At 40.9% G+C, this 25621-nt stretch overlaps 1 protein-coding gene across 4 annotated transcripts in view; it reads left to right on the top strand.

Moving 5' to 3' along the window:
* Window positions 1-25621, top strand: part of PGCKA1 (PDCD10 and GCKIII kinases associated 1) — an 80612-nt gene that overhangs the window by 16248 nt on the left and 38743 nt on the right. For 2 of the 4 annotated variants that reach the window (XM_081527004.1, XM_081527068.1), the window contains one exon: window positions 12687-12775. The exons of the other annotated variants lie outside the window; for them this stretch is intronic. The gene's annotated coding sequence lies outside the window, so the exon portion shown is untranslated. The remainder of the gene's footprint in view (window positions 1-12686; window positions 12776-25621) is intronic. 4 annotated transcript variants of the gene reach the window in all.

The following is a 25621-nucleotide window of genomic DNA, read 5'->3' as shown; positions in this document are numbered from 1 at the left end:
GTTTGCTTTGGGGTGGGACATGGAAAAACATTTGCCTACACTATGGTACTAATCTTCATGCATGTGTTCATGAATTTTCTTTCCTGAAAAAGGTGGTAGACAATTCATTGGGGATGACTTTTATTTTAAAATGTTTGCACATGCATGAATTTTTGTCCTAAAGCTTGGTAAGTTCAAGTTCACTTAGTATCATGAGAGAAAGTGTCTCTGAGACATTCTGAAGTGTAAAGCTTTGGGAATTAAACGTTAGGTTTCCAATTATATATTATCCCAGAAGCTACCTTAATTATATAGTCAGTATTTTCATTATAAATTGATTATTAACAAAGTATTGATGAACTCTAATATTTATTTTAAATCACACTGGAAAATCTTAATTTACTTGTTTCAATAGTTTTTTTTTTAATGTTTAGGTAGTATCTTTAAATTATTTTCAGTGGCTTGGAGGCACAGTGTGTTGGTTTTTTTTAAGAGAATGAAAATAACTGGTGTGGAAATTCACTTATTCATTCAACAAATATATATTGAGCACTGCCTATATGCCCAGGGAATATATAGGTCAGCCTTCTTGCCACCCCACAGTGGACTCTCTTCACAAATGCAGAACTTTAATTTGCAAATAAAATTCTTGAATACTATACTCCTATACTATGTGCTTCGAATATAAATTCATTCATCATGTTTATTCAGCTCCATCTAGACTTTGAGCTGCGTGCTCACCAGGATACAAAAGTGAACAAATAGAATCTTTGTCCTCATGTGGCTTATAATATCTGCTGGGAAAGAGGAACATTAAATAATTATGTAGATAAAACTAGAATTTCAAATTGTTCGATGAGGTGCAACAAAGGAAAATAAAGGGGACGTTGCAAAGCTTTTATGGGATCTGCTTGACAAGAGGGAGGAGAGGCCAGGGAGGAATTTTCAGAAAAAGTGATGTACTTCAAAGCAGAAGAATGAGGAAAAGGTAGCCAGGGAGAGAGATAGAGAAAATTGATTGTGTATATTTTTATAACAGCGGAGGGAGGCAGAAGCCAAGAAACCCAGTTTGTAGTTTGAGAGTCACCAGTAACTGCTCTTGAGTATGTCTCTGGTCTGATTTTCTGTACCTGAGAAATCAAAATTGAATAGAAACCTCTAGATTCCTCCTGTGACCTGTGATCCATGTGAATTACTACATAATCAGGAGGCCCTCTGATGGTTCCGTTTGGCCATGTCTGGGGCTGTCATCATCCCTGTCCAGATTCCTTCTGTTCCCGGGAACTGTGTGCTGAGTCCTGCCAGGCTGGCCAGAGGGGGCCAGATTCAGGCAGCTCAGCTGAGCTACCTTCGCTTCCTACCCCACGCACACCCACACCTATCTTCCCTTGGTATCAGTGCTTGCCACATTCCCTCCATTCTTAGAGGATAAGGTGTTCCTTTTCCTGTTCAAGGTCGACCTTTTCACGTGGTCTCCTTATCTTTTAGCTGAGATCCTCTGGTACACTGCCTCACCCGTTAATCCTGTCTCCAACCTAAATCTTCAAATTCTAAGCTCTCCATCCCTCCCTCACAAAAGGAATCAACTCTCTCCTCAGCAAACACACTCAGATCTATTTTAAAAATTAAAATATAGAATAAATATCTCTTCCCATTGAGCCTCTTTCTTCCACTTTTTGGTTACCACTCCGTATCTTTCACTCCCTCTCTCTTACTTTATCTCCCTCTTCCCTGCCTCTCTTTACCCCTTATTAAAATACAAAATTAAATTAAAAAGTCTTAATTCTTGAGTTGTTGCTGCCTTGAAATGCAGTTCCAAATTTCTCACTTCTGGCTCACTCTTCCTATGTCGCTCTTTGTTTTCTACCCATACAATGACATGAAAATCTCACTGTTGCAATTTGAAACTTAAATTTAAATGTATGACCATCAAATCTAATGGTCCTGTTTCATCCCTTTACTTTACAAACTTCCCTGCTGCATTTCAAACTACTGATCTTAATGACACCTTCCTTCTGGAAATTCTCTCTTTCCTCTGACTTCTGTTGTACAATTGCATTTCTTTCTCCAGGTTCTAGTTCTACTTCTGTGACCAGTCCCTATTCATCTGCCACCTATTATCCATCAGAAGAAGGGTGTTGATGCAGAGTCTATTGGCAGGTCCTGTGCACACCTGTGGGCTTCCCTCATAGTGCAGTCAGTAAAGAATCTGCCTGCAATGCAGGAGACCTGGGTTCGATTCCTGGATCTGGAAGATCCCCTGGAGAAGGAAATGGCAACCCACTCCAGTATTCTTGCCCAGAGAATCCCATGGACAGAAGAGCCTGGCAGGCTATACCTGTGAGTGATTGTCGTTAGGGAAGGGTGTACAGAGAATTCAGAGTTTAATCAGAATTCAGGGTTAAATGGTGAACAGAGGTATTGATTTGGGTCAGTTGCCAAGTTCAGCCTGTGTGGGAGATGGAAGAATCAAAGAGGTCTTGGGAATTAGATGACTAGTAATTAGAATCTTGGGGACAGAGGTGAGAAGATGGCACCCATTGTCACGTTTGGGTTCCACGTGAAAACAAATTATTTCCTTACGATATAGTGTTTTAACGCTGGGAAGGTTTAGAATCAAGTACAAATGAGATGGACTAAATAAAACCCGAGGTATTTGTATTTTTATATACAGTTGTGGGGAAGTCTGTCTTTACTACTTTAAATACATACAGTATTCACAGTGTTTCAGATAATCTGTTAATTAACATGAATAGCCTTGTGACTCCAATTTAAAATATGTCCCATAGCAATTGATTCAGACCTTGGACCTGTAAGTTGAAATGTTTAAGATAATTTGCTGTTTTATATTAGGTTGAAACTTTTAAGAACTGAAGATTCACCTTATTTGTGAGTTAGATTTATAAAATGACTTAAACACTAGGAAAGGGTTTGTTTACTGGTCAGAAACCTGAAATAAAAAAAAGAAAATCAAATATATTACATCATTCTTAGAGGGATTCCTAGGGGACACCCAGAAAGCCCTGTTGCCATCTCCCACTCCCAAGTATTGTTGTGCCCCAGGCTCCCTCCCCACACCGTGGATCTTCAGAAGCCAGACCAGCTTCTGGCAGTGTCAGCGTGTATGCACCTGTGCACCCCTCAGAGCTCAAATGCATCCCTCCAGGCCTGCTCTCCCCACCCAACTACAGATCTATTGAAAACAGCTCTGCAGGGCAGAGCTACTGGCACTTCCCCAGACCCCTTTCATTTAACCCATCTGACCAGTCTGAGTTCATCATTGCCCTTCCCACACTGATTAATTTATAATCATTTAGTCTGGCTTTTTCCCACTTCCTTATGAAAGAACTCACTTTATTTTTTTAGACAGATCGAAAATACCAACACTTAATGATTTCAAAGTTCAGCCTTGTCACTTAGTGAAGATACATCAGCAGAAGCAGTTCTCCCAGCTTTGCTACCTGATCTTCTGCTGATCAATGAAAACTCTTGATCTTTCCATGTACTGCTAGACCTAAGGATGTGTCTCAGTCCAGTTGGACACAAAGTATTGGGTTTAGGAGGAAATGCAGCCACGAGACTGCCTTTTAAGAAACAAAATTGAGAAATCATCCTTCTCACATTTCCTCCTTCTCTTTCCTTAAAACTTAGAAACAGTGCTCTTTGTCCCTGCTGCATATTTCAACCCTAGTAACAAAATTAATAAGAGTAGTAAAACTGGAACTGCTATCTCATCCGAGTCCACCCCACCTGTGGTCCACCCCTCACCCCCTGGAGAATAAGCCATTTTAATACAGGCTGCCAAATGCATGTTAAAGACTGAGATAACAAGGATCCTTTGTTCAAAATAAGCATTTTAAAAACAATCAGCATTCTAGTCTCTATTTCTCATTTTTTAATTAACTCTGTCCCATCCAAAGCTGCTGCTGCTGCTTTTTGTGGGGAGTGGTTAAGATTCTTGACATGAAAGTGAAAGTTGTTCAGTCATGTCTGACTCTTTGCGACCCCATGGACTGTAGCCTGCCAGGCTCCTCTGTCCATGGAATTCTCCAGGCAAGGATACTGGAGTCGGTTTCCATGTCCTCCTCCAAGGATAAGATTCTTGAAGTTGGAGGAAATTCTGTCTAGTTTCTTGGCAGCAAATTATGTATAAAAGTGTTTATGAATTGGTTATTTAGAAGATCAATTCCTTGAGCTCCTCTATTTAGTTGAGTCATGTATATAAATTTGGAAATTGTAAAGAGCCTAGATAAAGATATAATCATTATATATGTCATGCCATGGAATAGATTTCTAGGAATAGATGGTAGTGAGCAGGAACTTTTTACCAACAATGTTTAGAGCCTGAGGAATTTTAATTTCTGGAATGGCCTGTGATTGTGGCTAATCTGCAAAATCAGTTTTCCTCAACTATAAGGAGTTAAAAAGAAAAAAAAAAAACTACATAAGGTGGAAAATAATTGCAAAACTGAATCACCTCTCTGGCTTCATTCAAAGACTGCAGTGACTCAAAAGTACCTGGGCTTGGTCTCTTAAGTGCACAGACCAAAAGGTAAATGCATTTAGCATATGTTCTATTTATCACCATGGCCCTAGGATAATTGTGTGTGCGAAGTCACTCAGTCGTGTTCGATTCTTTTCGACCCTGTAGACTGTAGCCCTCCAGACTCTTCTGTCCGTGTGATTTTCCAGGCAAGAATACTGGAGTGGCTTGCCACTTCTTTCTCCAGGGGATCTTCCCTACCCAGGGATTGAACCTGCATCTCCTGCATTGGCTATGACAACCTAGACAGTGTATTAAAAAGCATTACTTTGCCAACAAAGGTCTATATAGTCAAAGCTATAGTTTTTCTAGTAGTCATGTATGGATGTGAGAGTTGGACCATAAAGAAGGCTGAGCACTGGAGAACTGATGCTCTCGAAGTGTGGTGCTGGAGAAAACTCTTCAGAGTCCCTTGGGTAGCCAAGGAGATCAAACCAGTCAATCCTAAAGGAAATCAGTCCTGAATATTCATTGGAAGGACTGATGCTGAAGCTCCAGTACTTTGGCCACCTGATGCAGAGCCGACTCATTAGAAAAGACTCTGATCCTGGGGAAGATAGAAGGCAGGAGGAGAAGAGGACGACAGAGGATGAGATGGTTGGATGGCATCACCGACTGAATGAACATGAATTTGAGCAAGCTCTGGGGGATGGTAGAGCACATGGGAGCCTGGCATGCTGCAGTTCATGAGGTTGCAAAGAGTTGGACACGACTGAGAGACTGAACAACAGCAGCAAACAGATTAGATGGTGGCCAAATGCAATTAACAGCTTGTATGAATTTAAAAACACACCCTCACTCACTTTGCCCTGTTATGAGTAATCTCCCCTTCCGCATCACATTTGTACCAGGTTGTGGTCTTATTCATTATTTGCCTGGTTCCAATTTCTCTAGACGTACATGTGAACCTCTGGAAATAATGGGTTAAGAAGGAAATGCTCCCCGGATCTCTAGGCCTAGGGTCCAGTTCACTGGGAGGCACACCCTCCCCAGGGCAGGTCTCAGCGTGAGGCTGACTAAATACGTCAGGTGAATATAGTAGCCTATTCTTTGTCAGGGGAAAAAAGTGGATTAATTACTTGGCTTAAGTCCACCAAACTAAGGTTGACCCTTAGAGGAACAAATATTTCCCTGAGCTTTGGATTGTCCTTCTAGTAAAGAATAAAATAATTGTAAAATATTGCTTAGATAAGAAATTAGATCTCCTATTCTGTATGTGTTCACAAGAGAAAGATGTACTTATTTATAATTTGCCTTATAAAATTAGTTTCCCAAATTGGCCTTTGAGTACTAGGAAATTAATTGATAACAGGATGTGTTACTCTCCATAGGAAATTCATTTCTGTGAAAAAACGTAAATAGGAACAGTTTTATCCTCTTCATATTCTCAGTGTTTTCTGCCTCCCCTCTGCCCCCAACACTTATCTATTATTTTTATTGCTGGTTATTCTTACAGTTGAATTGCGTTTTGTTTTCTCAAGTGGCTGTAAATTTTTTTAACGTGTGGCCCCTAAACATTATTTTGTTTCCTGTAGTACCTTATATAAGATCGAGTCCTAAATATTTCTCAGTTAATTATTCACCAAAAGGCATGTCTAGCCCTCCTGAAACATGAGCATTTGTGATCTAATTACATAGTCATATCTTTCTGAGGGCACTATTAGGATTACATTGATTACAGTAAAGCAGAAAAGAACAGCTTTGGGGGAGCAAAATCAAATCATTACACAGGTTGCTTAAAGTATGTGGCTGTTCATGCACTCATCTTCCAAGTCTTCAGTAGGTTTGAAAATTTCCAAAACCAAAAGTATTTTTTTTAAAGTCACACACCCACGTTTATTTCCAGAACTTAGGCCCAATGTCACATTTTTTCCACATTCAACTTCTCAGATGAGTTATTTATTTCAAAGGATGCTAAGCTATAGCAAACAATTGCCTGTTTCTAAGGACACAAAACTTTTCTCCTTGAACGCTGTTCATTGTCTTTCTTCATAGAAATTCTTCACGGTGTGTTTTAGAGGGGTCCTTCCCAAACCTTCAGCAATAAATTAACTGGATAGTTCACAAAAGATGTTTTACTAAGAGTTTTCAGTGTAGTAGAGGAAGATTCAGACATTAGCCAAACATCACACGCATGTAAAGTTTCAGTAGAGACAAGTGCAACGTGAATCAGTGGCGCAGGGGAGGAGGGGCGGGAGGTACGGGGGTTGAACCAAGAAGAGAAGTACAAAAAAGCTACTCTGAGGAATAGTGGGGAAGTTAACCAAGAAGAGACATCATGAGCAAAGACCCTGTGGTGAATAGAGGCAGAACCATATATGACTGAGAGAAAGCCTGTAAAGATGGAGCCCAGGGAGGAAGATGGTTCAAGATAAGCTTGTAGAAATGGGTAGGAATTTTGTCTTCTCATTTTAAGAACAGTGGGAAGCTACTACAGTCTCTTTGCGATGAGGGAGCTGGCATAATCCAACCTGTGCTTGGGAAAGACTTCTGCGGCTGTGTTGTGAACAGCTGCCTGGAGAGCACCCAGTGGGTGTGGACAGACCCGTCAGTAAGGTCTTGCAGTGAACCAAGCAAGAGACATAGGTCATTTGGCCCAGATTTCAATGGCAGTTCAGTAGAGAGAAGTGAACTAATTCAGGAAATATTTAGAAAATGAAACTGTCAGGCAGTGATGGAACAACCCAGGTTTCATGAGTTTCAGGTAGAGGTGAAGTAGTTCAAGAAGTGTTTAAGAGAGAGTCATCAGGAATTGGCCATGGATTGGAGATGAAAAGTACAGCAAAGAGAGGTGTCATGGATGGCACATAGACTGTATGAATCAGGCTTATAATTTATACCTCAGCCTATTAAAGGCTCTGAGAAGTCCTGCAGCAGAGAAACTTGGCTGACCATCTAATCTAGCATTTCCCAAATTTACATGAGCCCCAAATCCCCCTTTTATTTTTCCAGTAACAGTTACTAACTTCCTGGGAACACACTTTGGGCAACTCTGAGTTAGCCTAAATAGGCTCTTGTACTTTGAACAAATCCAAATATTGTTTGCATTTTCTTTGTAAACACCTCTATTAGACCACTTACTGCTGTTGTTCAGTCGCTCAGTCGTGTCCAACTCTTTGCGACCCCATGGACTGCAGCACTCCAGGCCTCCCTGTCCTTCACCATCTCCCGGAGCTTGCACAAACTCATGTCCATCAAGTCAGTGATGCCATCTAACCATCTCATCCTGCAGCAGAGAAACTTGGCTGACCATCTAATCTAGCATTTCCCAAATTTACATGAGCCCCAAATCCCCCTTTTATTTTTCCAGTAACAGTTACTAACTTCCTGGGAACACACTTTGGGCAACTCTGAGTTACCCTAAATAGGCTCTTGTACTTTGAACAAATCCAAATATTGTTTGCATTTTCTTTGTAAACACCTCTATTAGACCACTTACTGCTGTTGTTCAGTCGCTCAGTCGTGTCCAACTCTTTGCGACCCCATGGACTGCAGCACTCCAGGCCTCCCTGTCCTTCACCATCTCCCGGAGCTTGCACAAACTCATGTCCATCAAGTCAGTGATGCCATCTAACCATCTCATCCTTTGTCATCCCCTTTTCCTCTTACCTTAGAGGGTTGCCATAACAAAATCATACAGACAGGGTGGCTTAAGCCACAGACATTTATTTTTTCACAGTTCTGGAGGCTAGTATTTCAAAGTCAAGGTGTCCTCAGGTTTGGTTTCTCCTGAGGCCTCTCTCCTTGCTGACTCTTCACATGGTCCTTCCAACAGTCTGTGTTGTCTGTGTGTCCTGTCTAGAGCTTGTGCTCAGTCGCTCAGTCGTGTCCAACTCTTTGGGACCCCATGGACTGGGGCCCACCAGGATCCTCTGTCCATGGGATTCTCCAGGCAAGAATACTGGAGTAGGTTACCAGTCCCTTTTCCAGGGTATCTTCCCAGCCCACGGATCAAACCCAGGTCTCCTGCACTCCAGGCGGATTCTTAACTTTCTGAGCCACCAGCAAAGCCTCTGTGTGTCCTAATCTCCTCTTCTAATAAAGACACTAGTTAGGTTGGATTAGGACCTAGCCTAATGACCTCATTTTACCTTAATTACCTCTTTAAAGATCTTCTCTCTAAACACAGTCCCATTCTGAGGTGCTATGGGTTAGGGACACAAATCAAGCCACATCAACCCCAGAAGCATAAGTATTTCTGCTAGAGCTGGTGCCACCGCTGAGCATTCACAGCCTGCACCACATCCCAGGTCTGGTGGTCCCATGTCATGAAGGGTCATCCATTGTCAGCTCGCTCCATGGAGAAGTTCCCGTAAGTGCTGGGGCAGGATTTTTGTTACTTACTCAGATTTCTTACTGGTAATCCTATAAAATACCAATAAAGGAAAAGAAAAATGCAACCAGTTATATCGTTCTGATCAACCCCATGCCCAAGTTATCAAAGATAAGATGTTAGTGGAGGAGGAAGAATGCTTTTCGATTTTTCTTATAATGTGATGAGACCAGCATTTCAGCTCAAAGCAGCAGAGCATTTGAGCTAGGTGAGCAGAGCCAGGTCTGCCCTGTTCCACTGCCCAGCATTGGTGTAGGCAGGTCTCTTAGATGCAGAGTCAGAGCATGCTGTGTGTGCAATACATGGGGACTAAAATTCAAATCCTTTATTTTATTTTTAACTTTTTATCTTATATTGGGGTATAGCCAATCAACAATGTTCACATAGTTTCATGTGAACAGTGAAGGGACTCAGCTATACGTGTATCCATTCTCCCCCAAACTCCCCTCCCATCCAGGCTGCCACATAACATTGAGCAGAGTTCCTTGTGCTGTACAGTAGGACCCTGTTGGTTACCTGTTTTTCATATAGCAGTGTGTCCATCCCAAACTCCCTACCTATCCCTTCTTACTTCACCCTCTGCTCAGAAAGCAAGTCATTCAGCTTTTCTCTGTTTCTTATCCTGGGAGAATGGCTGAAAAGATTATGTTGATAGATTATCTCGTCTTTAAAAAAAGAGCAAAAACCAGTCTGTGCATGTAAAAGTAAGGCTGTCACTCATCCCACTCCATCAGAAGGCCAAAACAGTATGGCTGTATGTCAGCAATTCATAAAACCCACCCAAAGAGTGAATATTTTATTATTTTGCACACTATTTTATATTCTCTACCAAAGTCACCTTCAGGTTTCCTGCATTTCTAATTTCAGCCAAGCTTTTAAATGTCATCCCATCATCTTTATTGGAATTAAGTGCGAAATGAGTCACAACCCAATGAAAACTGCCTGCTGATTTGCTGATTATATACAATTTATGTTAGGAAAGGAGCCAGAATTTTTTTTTTCCTCCTCAATCCAATTAAGTTTCAAAGTCTGTCGGCTACTTTCTGGAACATAGGTACCACTAATTGAGTCATTGTATGAAACATGTCTACTATATTTTCCCAGTGGGACAGGCAGAAGATGCTTGGTTTTCACATCAGTCAGTTACTTCTCGGGAAGAGATGGTTTGACCTGGCTTTACGGGAACCCACCCTTCTCTCCCTAACAATAGCACAGAGGTATCCACACAAAATGAACCAGAGATCCTGAACTTGTTCAGTATGGGGTTACTGTAGCTGACCAGTTCTGATATGTTGCCCCTGTACACGGCCAGAATTGTCCGACACCGTTTCATGAATCAGGTTTGAATTATGGCCTCCATCCAGAGTAAAGTTAATCAGAAAACTGATATGTCTTTGTTCAAGGCTGGCTTATTGTCTTTTTTATTTTTTTCCTGGTAGGTATTTACCTAATTCATACATTCTTTCTAGTGCTAGCACAGCTGCGCCAGGGTTCCTGATATCCCTTTAGTTCAAATCCGGCTTCTGCCACTTTAGCACCTTAGCATTTTGTCAGTCTGAGTTGAAGATCAAAGCCTGACTCCTGGTTTTAGGTGAATATATTTTATCCCTGCCCTCTTCTAAATGCATGGCTGTACAGGTATCAGGAGCCGCAGGGACTAGGCAGCCTGCTAATTACAATGTTTACCTACTCGTTTCGTACAAAACCGAACCAGTCCCAGGCACGCCACCAAGCAGCCTTCAGGGAAACAGATTCCTCAAAGCTTCACCGAAACCACTTATTTAGTGACACTCAGAGACATTTAATCATTCTACTGAGCAAGAAACACTTAAACCAAACAAGGAAAAACCCGACCTTTCAAACCCCTGACCTTTGTCAAAGGTTTATTGAGAAAGGGAAGCTAGGAAAGAGCTGGGGGTGCCAAATCCAGGCAGCCTTTGTCACACCCTTTGGCCAGGCGACAGTATCAAATGGCATTGGATGCAAGGAGCTTAAGGAAAAAGAGAAAAGGAACAAGATTTCTCTCTCTCCAGAAACTGGATTAAAGTTACTGTTACTTTATGATTTATACTATGTATCTTTTTCTAAAATATATTTTCCTTCCTCCTATTTCCAGCTCACTACCTGCATACATACACACACACACACACAGTCCCACACCTTCATATTTGAATAATACATTCTGCTAAAAATACCCACCATCACAGATATAATCTTCCTCTTGGAACATCTGTTCTAGTTCCTGGCTGTCTGGAAGTTCTGAAGATGTGACTCAGCCTAGAGCTTTTCGTTAAACAATAAAGAACACCATGAAGTTCTCTATGGGAGGCTGACATGTGTGAGGTAATTAGCGCTGTGCTGGGACAGCCCCAAGATCCAGAGGTGGTGGTGGCGATGTACTCATGGATGATTGTTGTTATTAAGGAGGCGGAGGTGGTGTGTGTGACACTTTAGGTTCCATTTATTAAAATAGAGCAAGAACCATATGAAATGCTTTCCTTATTTCCAAGTCTCTTTTTTGGCCCAACAGTTACTGAAATACTCCAAAAGGGCAAAGAAGGATGCTCTGCCGTGCACTCACATTCTTTAGTGTGAAATTTTCAAGTTACAGAAAAGTTTAAAAGAGATGCACATCCCACCATCTAGAATCTACAATTTACATTTTGTGTTTTTTTAAAAATCACATACTAACCACCTGGCTATCTATCAATCCCCCACCCGATTTTTGCGGGGGGCGGGGGGGGACTAAATTTCAGAGTATATTTCAGACCTCACTTCATTTCAAACATTTCAGTATGTGTTTTGTTGACTATAAGTTCAGTTTTTATTTACTGTTCTCTTCTTCCTCTTCTCCTTCACTCCCCCCCCCTTCTTCCATCTCCTCCTTCTCTTGTAATTTACATGCAGTGAAATGTACAAATCCAAGTGTACAATTTGGTGAGTTTTGGCAACTGCAGACAACTGTATAACCCAACTCCTCCTCGAGAAATAGAACATCCTCACCCAGGAAAATTTCCCATGCCTCGTAACAACCAGTTCTTGTCCCCATCCTGATGGAACCAGTCAATATTCTGATTTTTTAAATTGCCATGGATTAATTTAGCCTACTTAAAACTTATATAAATGAATCAAACAGTCCATAAGAAGGTATTCCCTCTTTTGTGTATAGCTGCTTTTACTCAACATGTTTTTGAGTTTCATCCATGTTGTTGCATATATCAACAGTCCATTTTTTTTTTCTTTCTTGGTGGTATTTCATTGTATGACCACACCACAGGTATACTGTTGATGGACATTTGCATTATTTCCAGTTTGGGGCTACTCTGAATAAAGATGCTGTCAACACTCTTGGACAAGATTTTATGCAGATATATATTTTCATGGCTCCCAGGTAAATACCTAGGAGTCACATTGCTGAATGATAGGGTTGCTCCATATCCTCATAGCCGTGCCTGCTGGGCCCGATTTTCTTAGACCAGCAACTTCCAAATCCATTCAAGTCCAGCATATACCCAGCCTGCTCCTTGTTGCTGTTGCTCTGGACAGTAGCAGAACAAGGGTCAATAACAGTTATTTCAAGGTTCTAAATGTTCTCCATTATCCTTCTGCTTAAAGAAAGTGTGTTTTTCAACCAGCATGTTAAGACATGTTAACATTTTGATCGGTGGAAGAAACAGTACTTTGGACGTTGTAGGTAATTCCATCCCATCTCATTTGTAAGTTGGCACCTACATCACAAGTGCTATTGGTGGCAGACTGTCCATCATTTGAATATTCATGTATGGCAAGTAGGAAAAATAAAACCCTGAAAACCTCTTCTCTCACCCATAGGCTCCTCTGTTCATTCAGCCCTCTATATTTGCAAGTTCTGCATCTATGGACTTAACCAGCTACAGATGAAAAAAAAAAAATTGAAAAAAGTAAGTTCCAGAAATTTCCAGAAAGAAAAGTTTGAATTTGCCACACACTAGCAGCTATTTACATTGTATTTACAATTATTTGTATAGTAGTTTTGTTGTATTAGATATTATAATCTAGAGATGATTGAGAGACTGTGTATAGCTTATGCAAATACTCTACCATTTTATGTAAAGGACTTGAGTGTCCTTGGATTTTAATATCCACGGGGTCCTGGATCCCCCAAAGGATACTAAAGGATGACTACATTTGATTTAATCTGATCCCCTAACATCACTCAATTGTGTGTTTCTTTAGTCACTTCTGTTTGCCATCCTCTGTTGCATCTATTTTTTAAGCCCTCTCTCCTTCAGTCAGAGTAGTGGCTCTCAGCCAGGGTCACCTTTGCCCTCAGGTGACAGCATCTTTGATGGTCATGTGATCAGGAAGGATGCTACTAGCATAGTCAAGGCCCTCAAACATCCTGCAGTGCAAAAACAGTCCCCCCAAAGAAAGAATTATCCATCCTAAAATATCACTAGTGCCAAAGTTTAGAAACTCTACAGGCAAAACAGAAGACATTAAAAATTGTGATATAATAATGTGTTTTATTTTTTATATTCCATTTTTTAAAATTGAAGTATGGTTGATTTACAATATTTGTTTCAAGTATACAGAATAATGATTGAGTATTTTTACAGATTATATTCTCCATTAAAAGTTATTATAAGACAATAGCTGTATGCCATTCCCTATGCTATACAATATATCCTTGTTGCTTATCTGGTTTATACACAGTAGTTTGTATCTCTTAATCCCATACCCTATATCTGTGAGTCTGTTTCTGTTTTGCATTTGTGATCATTTATATTATTTTTGAGATTCCACATATAAATGATATCATATAGGATTTCCCAACTCTGACTTATTCCACTAGATATAATATTCGCTAGGTCCATCCAGATTGTGGCAAATGAAAGAATTTCGTTCTTTTTTTATGGCTGAGTAATATTCCATTGTGTGTATATGTGTGTGTGGATATATGTATATACATCTTTTTCTGTTCTTCTGTTTATGGACACTTGGGTTGCTTCCATATCTTGGCTGTGGTAAATAATGCTGCTATGAATATTAGGGTGCCATGTATCTTTTCAAATTTGTGTTTTCTTTTTGCTCTGTTTTTTGTTTTGGGGGGTTTTTGTATACATACCTAGGAGTAGAATTGCTGGATCATATGATTATTCTATTTTTAATTTTTTGAGGAACCTCTATACTGTTTTTCCATAGTGCACTACCAATTTACATTCCCACCAACAGTGTATGATGATTCCCTTTTCTCCACATCTCCAGAATTTGTTATTGGTAGATTTTTTGATGATAACCATTCTGACAGGTGTAAGGTGATATCTGATAGTTGTTTTGACTTGCATTTCTCTAATAATTAGTGTTGTTGAGCATCTTTGCGTGTGCCTGTTAGTCACCTGTATGTCTTCTTTGGAAAAACATCAGTGTGTGTTTCTTTATAAATGTATTACAGAACAAGATCTAGAAGGAGTCTAATAAATACCATAGTTATGAGCATAAACAATGTTTGGGATCTACAACAGCTCTAAAACATTGTGAAAATGCCTGCTTTCTGTTAGAGGTGAAGTCACAGGAACTGCCAGCAATGCTGTAGTGTGATGCCTACATTCAGAACTGAAGAAAATACTGAATTTAAGTTAGAGATTCGGAAAGAAGGAGATGTGACTTTTACTCATTTAAGTTTACTGATGCCTTGAACCCTATCCAGGAACTCCTTGAGGCTCTATAACACCATAGCTTAAAAACTCCTGCATTTGGGGAGATTTTCGTCACACACACACACACAAATTTATCTACATGTACATCCATTCTTCTTTCGCTCTCGATACAAGAGGAGATGTCCCTCTCAATCAAGAAACAGAAATTACTTAGCCATTTCAAGCAAAAGGAAATTTAATACAAGGAATCGAATGCTTACAATATCCCCAGAAAGACTTGAGTAGCAGGCTCAACACCAAAACAACAAATACCACTGTACAACTAACCCTCCCAGGGAGCTGCCTCCTCTTACACAACCAAAAAGAGGAGGAATTGGAAATGGTCAGCAGAACACTACCTTAGCTGAGGTTAGCCGGTGAGCTGCCATGAATGATGGCCCTAGAAGTACACCATGACTCAGGGGTCTGCACAGACTGAAAAACCAATGCCCCACATTCTGCCTCTTGACATCCACAAAGCACCAGGGTGCTGGAACACTGCTAACAGAAAACCCAGTGCATCCCTGTGGGGTTTGCCAGCAGAAAAAGCAGAAGTAGCCGAAGTACAGCCTCTGCCTCCCTTCCTTCTCCCTGTCTCATCTTGCATGCGTGTGTGCTCAGTTGCTCAGTTGTGTCTGACTCTTGCAACATTATGGACTGTAGCCTGCCAGGTTCCTCTATCCATGGGATTTCCCAGGCAAGGATGCTGGAGTGGGTTGCCATTTTCTACTCCAAGGAATCTTCCCAACCCAGGAATTGAACCTGTGTCTCCTGCATTGAAGGTGGGTTCTTTACCACTTGCCACCTGGGAAGCCCCCCATCTTGCATAGGATTGTCTGAATCTAAGTGGATCTGGGAGCCCTACTGCAGGTGAGGCTGGGAACTCGCTTCTGCTCCCTAGCCTCTGCAGAGCAGGAAGACATAAAATGAAGACACTGAGCACAGGTCCATCTCATTTCTCACCATCTCCTGTCTGAGGCTGATTGATCCTCCATCATTCCCTTCTGCCTGCTAACAGACCTTGTTCCAGCCATAACCCTCTCTCTTTCCTCTGTCTTCAGCTCCTCCCTTTCTTCCCACTGTCTCCAACCAGCATATCCAAACAACTTGAAAACTCCCAACTTAAGCAAACCTTCCTTTAATCCTGCTTTCTTCTTTCTCGTTCTCTCTCACCTTCCTTTCACAACCGGTTTCCTTCTAGAGTTTCTACAGGTAACATTTCCACGTCTTCACCTCCTACTGAGGAAGCTGGGTAACCCATAGCAGTATAGCTTCCAGATTCACCCCTGCACCAAAACTGCCTTTGCCAAGGTCACCACTTACCTTCTTGGTGCCGAACTTGGGAGGCATTATAGTCCTTTGCTTCCCTGACCCTTGAGTGTCATTTAACACTGCTGGGCAATCCTTGCTCCCTGAAACTCTTTATCTGCTTCATTACCACACTCACTTCTGTTTATGTGTTTGATTGATAAGTTTTTTGTTTTTCAAATAAGAGGTCTCACATATTTATTATGTGAGACCAGCTTATTAGTATAGATGCTTTTTTTTTACATTAAGCAGTATTCATCAGGAGTCAGTCTTTTCTTTAACTCTGAATAATTTTGCACGTTCATTGTCTGTAATATTTATTCACTTCTTAATTGGTTGGTCATGTCCTTTGTTGCTGATATCTTTAATAAATATCCTACTGAATTATGAACCCTTTTAAAGTTAAAGATAGTGACCCTTTATGATCTGTGTCACAAATGTTTCTTTTGCTCTTTGCAGTTTTTCACATTTTAAGGTGAAAAATGTTTGCTTTTTCGGTAACTTATTAATCTTTTACTTGTGTTTTTTCCAGAACTTTAGTAACAAAAAAAAAATCCTTCCTTATTCTTTAATTAGATAAATATTCACTTGTATTTCCCTCCAAATATTTTTATTCTCATTTAATTCAGGATCTAAGTTTTCTCTTATAACCTGTTGTCTAACAGCATTTATGAAATGATTATAAAAATCCACAGGATCTTACATGTAGAAAAGCCTGAAGATTACACACACACACACAAATTAAAACTAATAAAGGAATTCAGTAAAGTCACAGGATACAGAATCAGCATACAAAAACCAGATGTATTTCTATGTGCTGAAAACAGATTACCCAAAAAGAAAATTAAGAAAACAATCCCAGTTAAAGTATCATCAAAAAGAATAAAATACTTTATTTTTATGGGAGTAAGTTTAACCAAGGAGGTGAAAGAACTGTACACTGAAAACTATAAAACATTGATGAAAGAAATAAAGAAGACAGACATAAACAGACATCTCATGTTTATGGATTGGAAGACTTAATATCGTTAAGGTGTCCACATTACCCAAATTGATCTACAGATTCAGTGCAACATCTGTCAGAATCTCAAAATCTCAATGTTTTTACAGAAAAAGAAAAAATTCTAAAATGCATATGGAGCCACAAAAGACTCAGAATAGCCAAAGCAAACCTGAGAAAGAAAAGGCATGGGGTATCACACTTTATGATTTCAAAATGTATCACAAAGCTGCAGTAACAAACAGTTTGATACTAAAAACAGACATACAGACTAATGGGAAAGAATAAAAAGCCCAAAAATAAGTTTATAAATACATGGAATCTTAGTCCATCGAAGCTGCTGTAACAGAATACCATAGAATGGATGACTTGTAAAAAACAGAAATGTATTTCTCACAGTTCTGGTGGCTGGGGAATCCAAGAGCAAGATGTTGGGATTCAATATTTGCTGAGATCTTACTTCCTGGTTCATAGAGAACTGTGTTCTTGCTGTACCCTCAGGTGGCATAAGGCACAAGGGAGCTTTTGGGGTTCTCTTTTATAAAGGCACTAATAACATTTTGGGGGCTTCTCAGGTAGCTCAGTGGATAAAAAATCCTCCTGCCAGTGCAGGAGACACAGGAGACTCAGGTTCTATCCCTGAGTTGGGAATATCCCTTGGAGGAGGATATGGCAACCCACTCCAGTATTCTTACCTAGAAAATCCTATGGACAGGGGAACCTGGGGGGCTACAGTCCATGGGGTCGCAAAGAGTCGGACATGACTGAAGCAACTGAGCATGCACACATGTACAGTCCCATTCTTTCGAGCACACAGACCTATAGTCTGTAGCATAAGTTTAACTGATCTTTGACAAGGATGCCAAGAATACACAATGAGGAAAAGACAGTTGGGAAAACTGTATATCCAGATGCAAAAGAAGGAAATTAGACCCTTATCTTACACCATACACAAAAATCAGCTCACAGTGGACTAAGGATGTAAACCTAACACCTGAAACTAGAAAACTCCAAAAATATAACAGAAAACCTTCATGACGTTGATCTTGGCATGATTTCTGGGATCTTACACCAAGACCACAGGCAACAAAAGCAAAAATAGACAAATGGGACTGCATCAAGCTAAAACAACTGCATATAGCAAAGGAAATGGTAGAGTGAAAAGCCAACCTGTGAAATCAGAGAAAATATCTGGAAACCATATATCTGATAAGGAATTAATATTCTTTGTGGGCAAAGCTCACAACTAAACAGTATTACTTCCCTACAATGAGTCTTCTTTATTAATTTCTTTAAATGTAAATTACACAACTGTAATGATATAGTAGCATTCCATTTAATATAGTGATTTAACCTATAAAAGTTTTAGTATAAACAGAAAAATGAATGAGAAAAATAAGATTGCATTCATAGATGAGAGAATTGTGAGTAACTGTAAGGTGTGGTTGTATAACTTTCAACTATGAGAAGCATACCAATTTTTTTTTTTCATTTTAAATTCAACAAACAATCTCCTTCTCTGTAGGCCAGATATTGTTGAGGACCTGGAATAATAAAAAGAAATGAGAGCATGTCCTGAAGCCAGTCATTGGACTCCTTGACTTGGCACTAGTACAGAGTTTGTCCACCACATCCAAGAATGCCAAATACATCTGGCATCCAAAGGAAAGCTTTAGCGTCAGATACTAAACGTTGGTGCAAATGAATGTAACCTGAGATTTTGCCAAACAGGATTACTATGGTCAGTGAACAATGTGTTCCTTGACTTTTTGAGATTGACTTGACCAAATTTGTCATGGGAACGTCTCTCTTCTTAGAGCTTCCATTATTCTGAAGACCCGGTTACATAAATAAAGTCCAGTTTAAAGAGAGAGAAAGAGAAAGAGAGCATGCCAGAGCCCATGAAAGTGCACACCAGCCATGAATCTAAGACCCTAAAAATCAGTTCTGTTCTTTGCATATGTTTTTAGAAAAGACACATGTAGGCACTGTTTTCAGTGCTCTACGGATATTAACACATATACTTCTCCTAACAGCTACATGAAATATGTATTCATGGACGAAGAATTCAGGGCCTAGAGAGATTGAATTACCAGCCACCAAGCTAGGAAGAAATGGGAGATTTGAACTGGACAGTCTTCATATTTCTCTTTAATTCAGAGCTCCATACCTGGTCCTCCCCATTTTAGTGCTGGTTTTGCTGAAAGTGAAGTAAAAGTTGAAGGACTCACCATCAACTTCCTTGGCATATGCTAGAGAAGATGTGAGTGACTTGGCTGTGCTACCAAGATTAACATTGACTTCAGCACAAATTTGTGCTAAAGCATTAACTTTACCAGAGTTTGTAGCACTTTCCTTCTACCCCCAACCTCCACCTAAGTTCTCAAGCCAAGTTTAACTCGCTGAGATGGGTAAATATTAACTTTTTAGGCCCGCATCACCATACTTGCGTCACAGGCCAGAGTCTAAACAGCAGGGAACTTTAGTCTCTTCCTGTGTCTCCTCTCACATGGACAGAGGAAGACAGAAATGCACCCTCAGGTGTTTCTCTACACATCGGTAGATGGTTGCGCCACCTTGTTCTCCTTCATTCGGTAGGATCAGATTATGTCTTTGTCAATATGTGGATAATACATACTAATTTTTAATGATCAAATAATCAGGGGAATTCCACTGTTGATTATCAGATTTCTGCGTGTTTATGTTCGCAAGTCCAGACACATGTACAAAGAGATACAAAAAACATACACATGCAGAGGTCTAGTACAACCCTCTCAATTTATGAAAAAGGAAAGTAAACACCCAAAATGTTATTTATCAAAATTGCCTAGGTGTTATCTTGAAAAAGCAATACACATTAGCGGTCTATATACTATTACACTTTAAATTATTTTTTAAATTTTCATCAAAATCATATATAGCAGGGTACAGCTTAAAAAGACATGCTGGTTCTACAAGGTTTCTTAAGAAAATGAACAGGTCCCAGGCTCCTGCTCCTCTTTTCCCCTTCCCCAGAGAAACTACTTTCCACTCCGCCTCCATATACCTTAATGGCAAGTGAGTACCGCCACCTCCTGCTTTTCTCAGAGACATCACTGTACGTTGACTTTCCCCTACAAACATGACTTAGCTCTTTATTCTCCTATACCACGTGCTGTCACCATCCTCACAGTGTAGTGTCATCTCAGTTTTGATTAGAAAAATATTCAAAGTTTACATTATTATGACCATGCTATTCGGAAATGGAGCATATACTATTTTTTTCTTATCAGCATAACCTATTCCTAGAGTTAATGATTTCCTTTTTACTTGTTTATTTTTGTCTGTTTCATTTGTGTGCATGTGTTTTATGTATTTAAACATTCATTCAGTACTGAAATATTTGCCAGTTGTATAAATATTCTCCAAAGGTGTTCCATGATTCTATCAGTTTCATATCAGGTATTGTATCCATTCTGTCAATTTCATGCTTTTGAAGAAATCTCTCTCAGAGACTGCTTACCTGCTCATCTGGACTGGTTGCCCCCTCTGGCTGGTTATTACTGAGATCTTCTGTCATTGAAGTTCCACAGGATCCCATCACTTCTCTCCTGAGTTGGAGCTCCTATTTCATAGACCTCTTTTTTCTTGTTTTATTTCCTCATTTTCATGGACTATATGCTACAGTAGCTCCCTGAGAGAAAGCGTATGAAGTTTAAAATTATGTAAGAACTTGCCTGTCTAAAAATGTCTGTATTCTACCTCACTTGACTGATAGCATGATTTCATAGAGAGTTCTATGTTGGAAATTATTTTCACTCAGATTTTTTTTTTCTTCCAAATTTTGAAGACATTCCTCTGCTGTTTCCTTGTTCACAATATGGCTGCTGTAAGTATTCTAATTCCAGCCACCATTCCAGTTCCCAGTCACATATATATGTGTGTGTGTGTGTGTGTGTGTGTGTATACATATTTTCTTATTTTTTTCTCTGACAGTTGGTTGAATATGTTGGGAAATTTCACAGTGATATCCCCTCAGTGTGGGTTTTTGTGTTTTTTGTTTTTGTTTTTTTAATCCATTGTCCAGGAAACTCAAGGGCTTCCGTGGTGGCTCAGTGGTACAGAATCTGACTGCCAATGTAGGAGACATGGGTTTGATCCCTGGGTTGGAAAGATCCCCTAGAAAAGGAAATGGCAACCCATTCCAGTATTCTTGCCTGGGAAATCCCATGGACAGAGAAGCCTGGCAGGTTACCATCCATGGGGTTGCAAAAGAGTCGGACACAACTTAGTGACTAAACAACAACTAGAAACTCACTGGGCCCTTTAAATCTGGAAAATCTACCCTCCAGTTTTGAGAAATTTTCTTGGAAAATATTTGATATTTTCTTCTCCTGTGGGTGTTTTGTTTTCTTTTGTTTTACTTTCTAGATCTCCTGGAATTCCTAGATTATTTATCTGCTTTTCTTATTCTTGCTCTCCTGTGATCTATTTCTTTGTCTTTTTCACTTTTATGTTCAATTTTAACTTAAATTCTTTCAAGTCAAGTTTTTATGTATGTTGTCATATTTTTAATTCCTAAGAGGCTTTTTTGTTGTTGTTCTCTTAATTCTTTTCTTAAATGGTATCATTTTCTTGCTTCATGAGACAATATATTTCTCTTATCTCCATGAATTCTTTAATAATCTTTTTTGAAATTTTCTTTTTCCTCCATAGTTTCTGATCTCTCCGTATTGTTTTTTGGTTTTCCTCAGCTATTTGATAATCATTAATGTTCTTATACATAAGAGTGAGGGAGTTTAACTGAAGTCCCAAATGAAAATGTGAGGATGAAAGATAGCACTTGCTGATGGTGACTTGTGAGATCTGGCTGAGCTGGTTGTTAGGGAACTTCCCCTGTCAGTCATTTTAGGGCTTTCCTCTTGTGTTGGCCAGATCCCCTTAGAAAATGCCTGTAAACTCTTGCCCCAAGGGTAAGGGTCCAGCTGCCAGTGTTTGGGAGATTGAGGGTGAGAAGGAGACTGGAGGAATCTCGGGATGCTGAATGCACATTTACTTCATTCTCCTCTCTTTATATGATACCCACCCTGAATACTGGGCTTCCCAGGTGGGGCTAGTGGTAAGGAACCCGCCTTCCAATGCAGGAGGCATAAGAGATTCAGGTTCGATCTCTGGGTCAGGAAGATCCCCTGGAGGAGAGCATGGCAAACCACTCCAGTATTCTTGCCTGGGAAATCCCATGGACTGGCAGGCTGCAGTCCATGAGGTCGCAAAGAGTCGGACGCGACTGAAATGACTGAGCACGTTTGCATGCGCCCACACTGAGTATTACCTGAACCTTCCCTGATTCAGAGATCCAAGGCACTTGCTGCTGCTATTAATAGAAAGTAGGTGGATGAGTAGCCAAGCACTCAGTGGACCTGAGAAAGCTGACCCAGAAGCTGGAAATGGGACAGATGAACCCCATCAGTTTTCATGCCCTCCTCCCCCCCTTTATTTTTTGGCCACACAGCATGTGGGATCTTAGCTTCCCAACAAAGGATCGAACCCATGCCCCCAGAATTGGAAGCACGGAGTTTCAACCGCTGGCCTGCCAGGGAAGTCCTGGCAGGGTACTCAGAGTGCTCCAGGACTGGAGCAGTGGGTGCCTCGGGCTGAGGGGAGAGGCCTCTGAGGCCAGAATGGTAGGAGTGGTGGAACTGTGTTTAAGAAGCAGGTGACACCCCACCCTCCTTTTCGTACTGCAAGCACCTGGGTAGCAGCACCTCCTCCACCTGAGCAGAAGCCTGGAAGTTTCTCTCATGGTGAGAGCAAAACAGAGGGGCATGAATTTGAGAGCAGCCAGGTGTACTTTTCCAGAGTGGGGTCTCTCGTGAGGTTGCTGTCGGGTATCTGGCTGTGGCTTCAGTCACTGAGGCTTGACTAGCACTGGAGGATGCACTTCCGAGGTGGCTCAGTGGGTGCCTCTCCACCGTATCAGTGTCCTCACGGCAGGGCAGCTGGCTTCCCCCAGAGTGAACCACTTGAAAGACCACTGCAGGAGCAATTATGCTTTTCCTAACCTAACCTAACCTTGATAATCACACATCATCATTTCCGCCTTGTTTTATTGAACACACAGGCCAGCCCTGTGTCAGTGTAGGAAGAGGACCTCATGATGACGTGGTACCAGGAGGCAGGGATCACAGGAGCCAGCTGGGAGGTTGGCTACCCCACCCAAAGCCTTTCTGTGACAGTTTCTCATCTTTTACTAAGCAGTAAAGAAAGGGGCTTTTTTTTTTTTTTAATGAAGTGAAGGTTAAATAGATACCCTCTTCTGAAGTGTTGTCTAAGGCAAATGCCTGAGGTGATATGGAGAGAGGCCAAAGCAGTCATCACCCACTGAGAGTCCAAGAGGGGTGAATGGGCACACACTGGGTTCCAGTAGAGGGTGAGGAAAGACCCTAGGTGCTAAAAAAGGGAAAGGCCAAAGGACTTTAGCCTCTGATGATTTGAGGAATCCAGATATAAGTTGGAGTAATTATAGGTGCCAAGTTATTCCAAAATTCATTCAGTCCAGAGAAACTGGAACAGGAGAATAGAGAGAAAGAGATTATACATTTCAGTTCTACAAACAACCATGTGTTTCTTCTGGGATAGGAAAAGAATAACAAGGGGACACTTGTGCAGAGGAGGGAAACTAGCAATGAATGAGCCCCACAGGGCTCCGTACATAATTGTTTTAATTTTTGTGTCACCTGAGAGGTGGGTGCTGCCATCCTCATTCAGTGGGAGTAACACGTGTGCTAAGTTGCTTCAGTCGTGTCTGACTCTTTGTGACCATATGGACTGTACCCCGCCAGGCTCCTCTGTCCATGGGTTTCTCCAGGCAAGAATACTGGAGTGGTTTCCCTCCTCCAGGGGATCTTCCCGACCGAGGGACTGAGCCTGAGTCTCTTATGTCTCCTGCATTGGCAGGCAGGTTCTTTACCACTAGTGCCACCTGGGAAGCCCAAACCAGTATAATCAGCCATATAACCTGTAAAGGCCAAAGTTGCATTTGACCTTAAAGTAGCTCTTTCAAGCATCTAAAAATCAAACTAAATGGGATCCAGCTTAGAGAATAGCGGCCAGAGGGAAGTTGGAGATGGGTGAGAATTAGCCAGTCTCCAGCGTCACACCTGTCAGGATGTAACGAAAGCAAGTCTCAGACCAAGTTCTCCACATACATTTTTTTATTTGCAAGCAGACACAAAGCAGTGTAGCAATTTGTTTTGTAAACTTGAAACCCCAATCCTCTGTCCTTCTAAGTTCTCCTGCCACCACCCTGCAGAAAAGATAGAGTCGGACCAGACAATATTCCATACACAGGATTCTATTACTCTTACAGTCAGCATCAGGCACCAGAAACCATGTAATCCAATGACAGATCACAGGACTAGGAATCCACTTCATGCAACATGCCTAAGGGTATAAACTTTAGATTCTACTCCCTGTTCACATGGGGCCAAGGAAGCCGTGACTGTGTCCTTTAAGTCCCACAAGTAGTGTCTATTTCTAACATTTATTTTCCTGGTTAATATATCAGTGACTTCACCAATGAAAACCTATTTATGCCATTCACCAATTCATATCTTAATAAATGGACAGTGGATTTGCATTTAATGACCTCTTTTTATGTTTAGACTTCCTAATTAGGTACTAGTTGATCACCCTGAAATGTAAATTTCTCACTACCCCCTTTAAAGTTTAATAAACGAAACATTTATATCATACTGTGTATGGTGAAGTAAATTAAGTTGTAGACACTAAAGCAAAGGGGATGTGTAAATTCTTAGCCCAGAGAGTGGACGCAGGCAGAGCTAAGTTGAGCACTGGCAGCAACCTTCACATTGGACTCCAGTACCATCTTGTTTTATGTTTAGTTACCATCAGATTGCTTCATGTATTGGATTTGGCTTCTTAATCAGATTATAAAATTCTTGGAAAGAGTGAGTCATATAGTTTTTACTTTTTCCACAATAGCCAGCACAGTTGTAGATACATATAGTTACATATGCACAAAACCTTTTAATTGTTTAAATTTATGGCACTATTTGGCTTCCCCAGTGACTCAACAGTAAAGAATCCACCTGCAGTGCAGGAGACGCAGGAGACATGGGTTCAATCCCTGGGTCGGGAAGATCCCCTGGAGGAGGAAATGGCAACCCACTCTAGTATTCTTGCCTGGAGAATCCCATGGACAGAGGAGCCTGGTGGGCTACAGTCCATGAGATTGCGAAGAATCTGACATGACCGAGTGACTGAGCACACGTGGCGATATTTTACGAAATATTGGGGCCCGAGGATTTTGTATGTCCATCAGAGTTCTAAAGTGCCTCAGTAGACTAAAAACCTAACAGCATGAAAAAAACTGCCTAGCTCACTTGACGGAGAAGGAAATGGCAACCCACTCCAGTACTCTTGCCTGGAAAATCCTATGGACAGAGGAGCCTGGTAGGCTGCAGTCCATGGAGTCGCTAAGGGTCGGACACGACTGAGCGACTTCACTTTCACTTTTCACTTTCATGCATTGGAGAAGGAAATGGCAACCCACTCCAGTGTTCTTGCCTGGAGAATCCCAGGGACGGGGGAGCCTGGTGGGCTGCCGTCTATGGGGTCACACAGAGTCGGATACGACTGAAGTGACTTAGCAGCAGCTCACTTGAAATGATTCAACGCAATTTGCAACAAGTGAGGGAAGTAGTATACATTTTGTATAGTATTTCTTTTTTCAATGTCAATTCCCAGCCTTGGCTGTATAAAGCTTCATCAGAAATTAG

The sequence above is a fragment of the Giraffa tippelskirchi genome, chromosome 1 (assembly GCF_054371585.1).
Source record: "Giraffa tippelskirchi isolate mGirTip1 chromosome 1, T2T-mGirTip1v1.2.pri, whole genome shotgun sequence".
NCBI lineage: Eukaryota > Metazoa > Chordata > Mammalia > Artiodactyla > Giraffidae > Giraffa > Giraffa tippelskirchi.
This window is presented reverse-complemented; position numbering and strand designations above follow the sequence as displayed.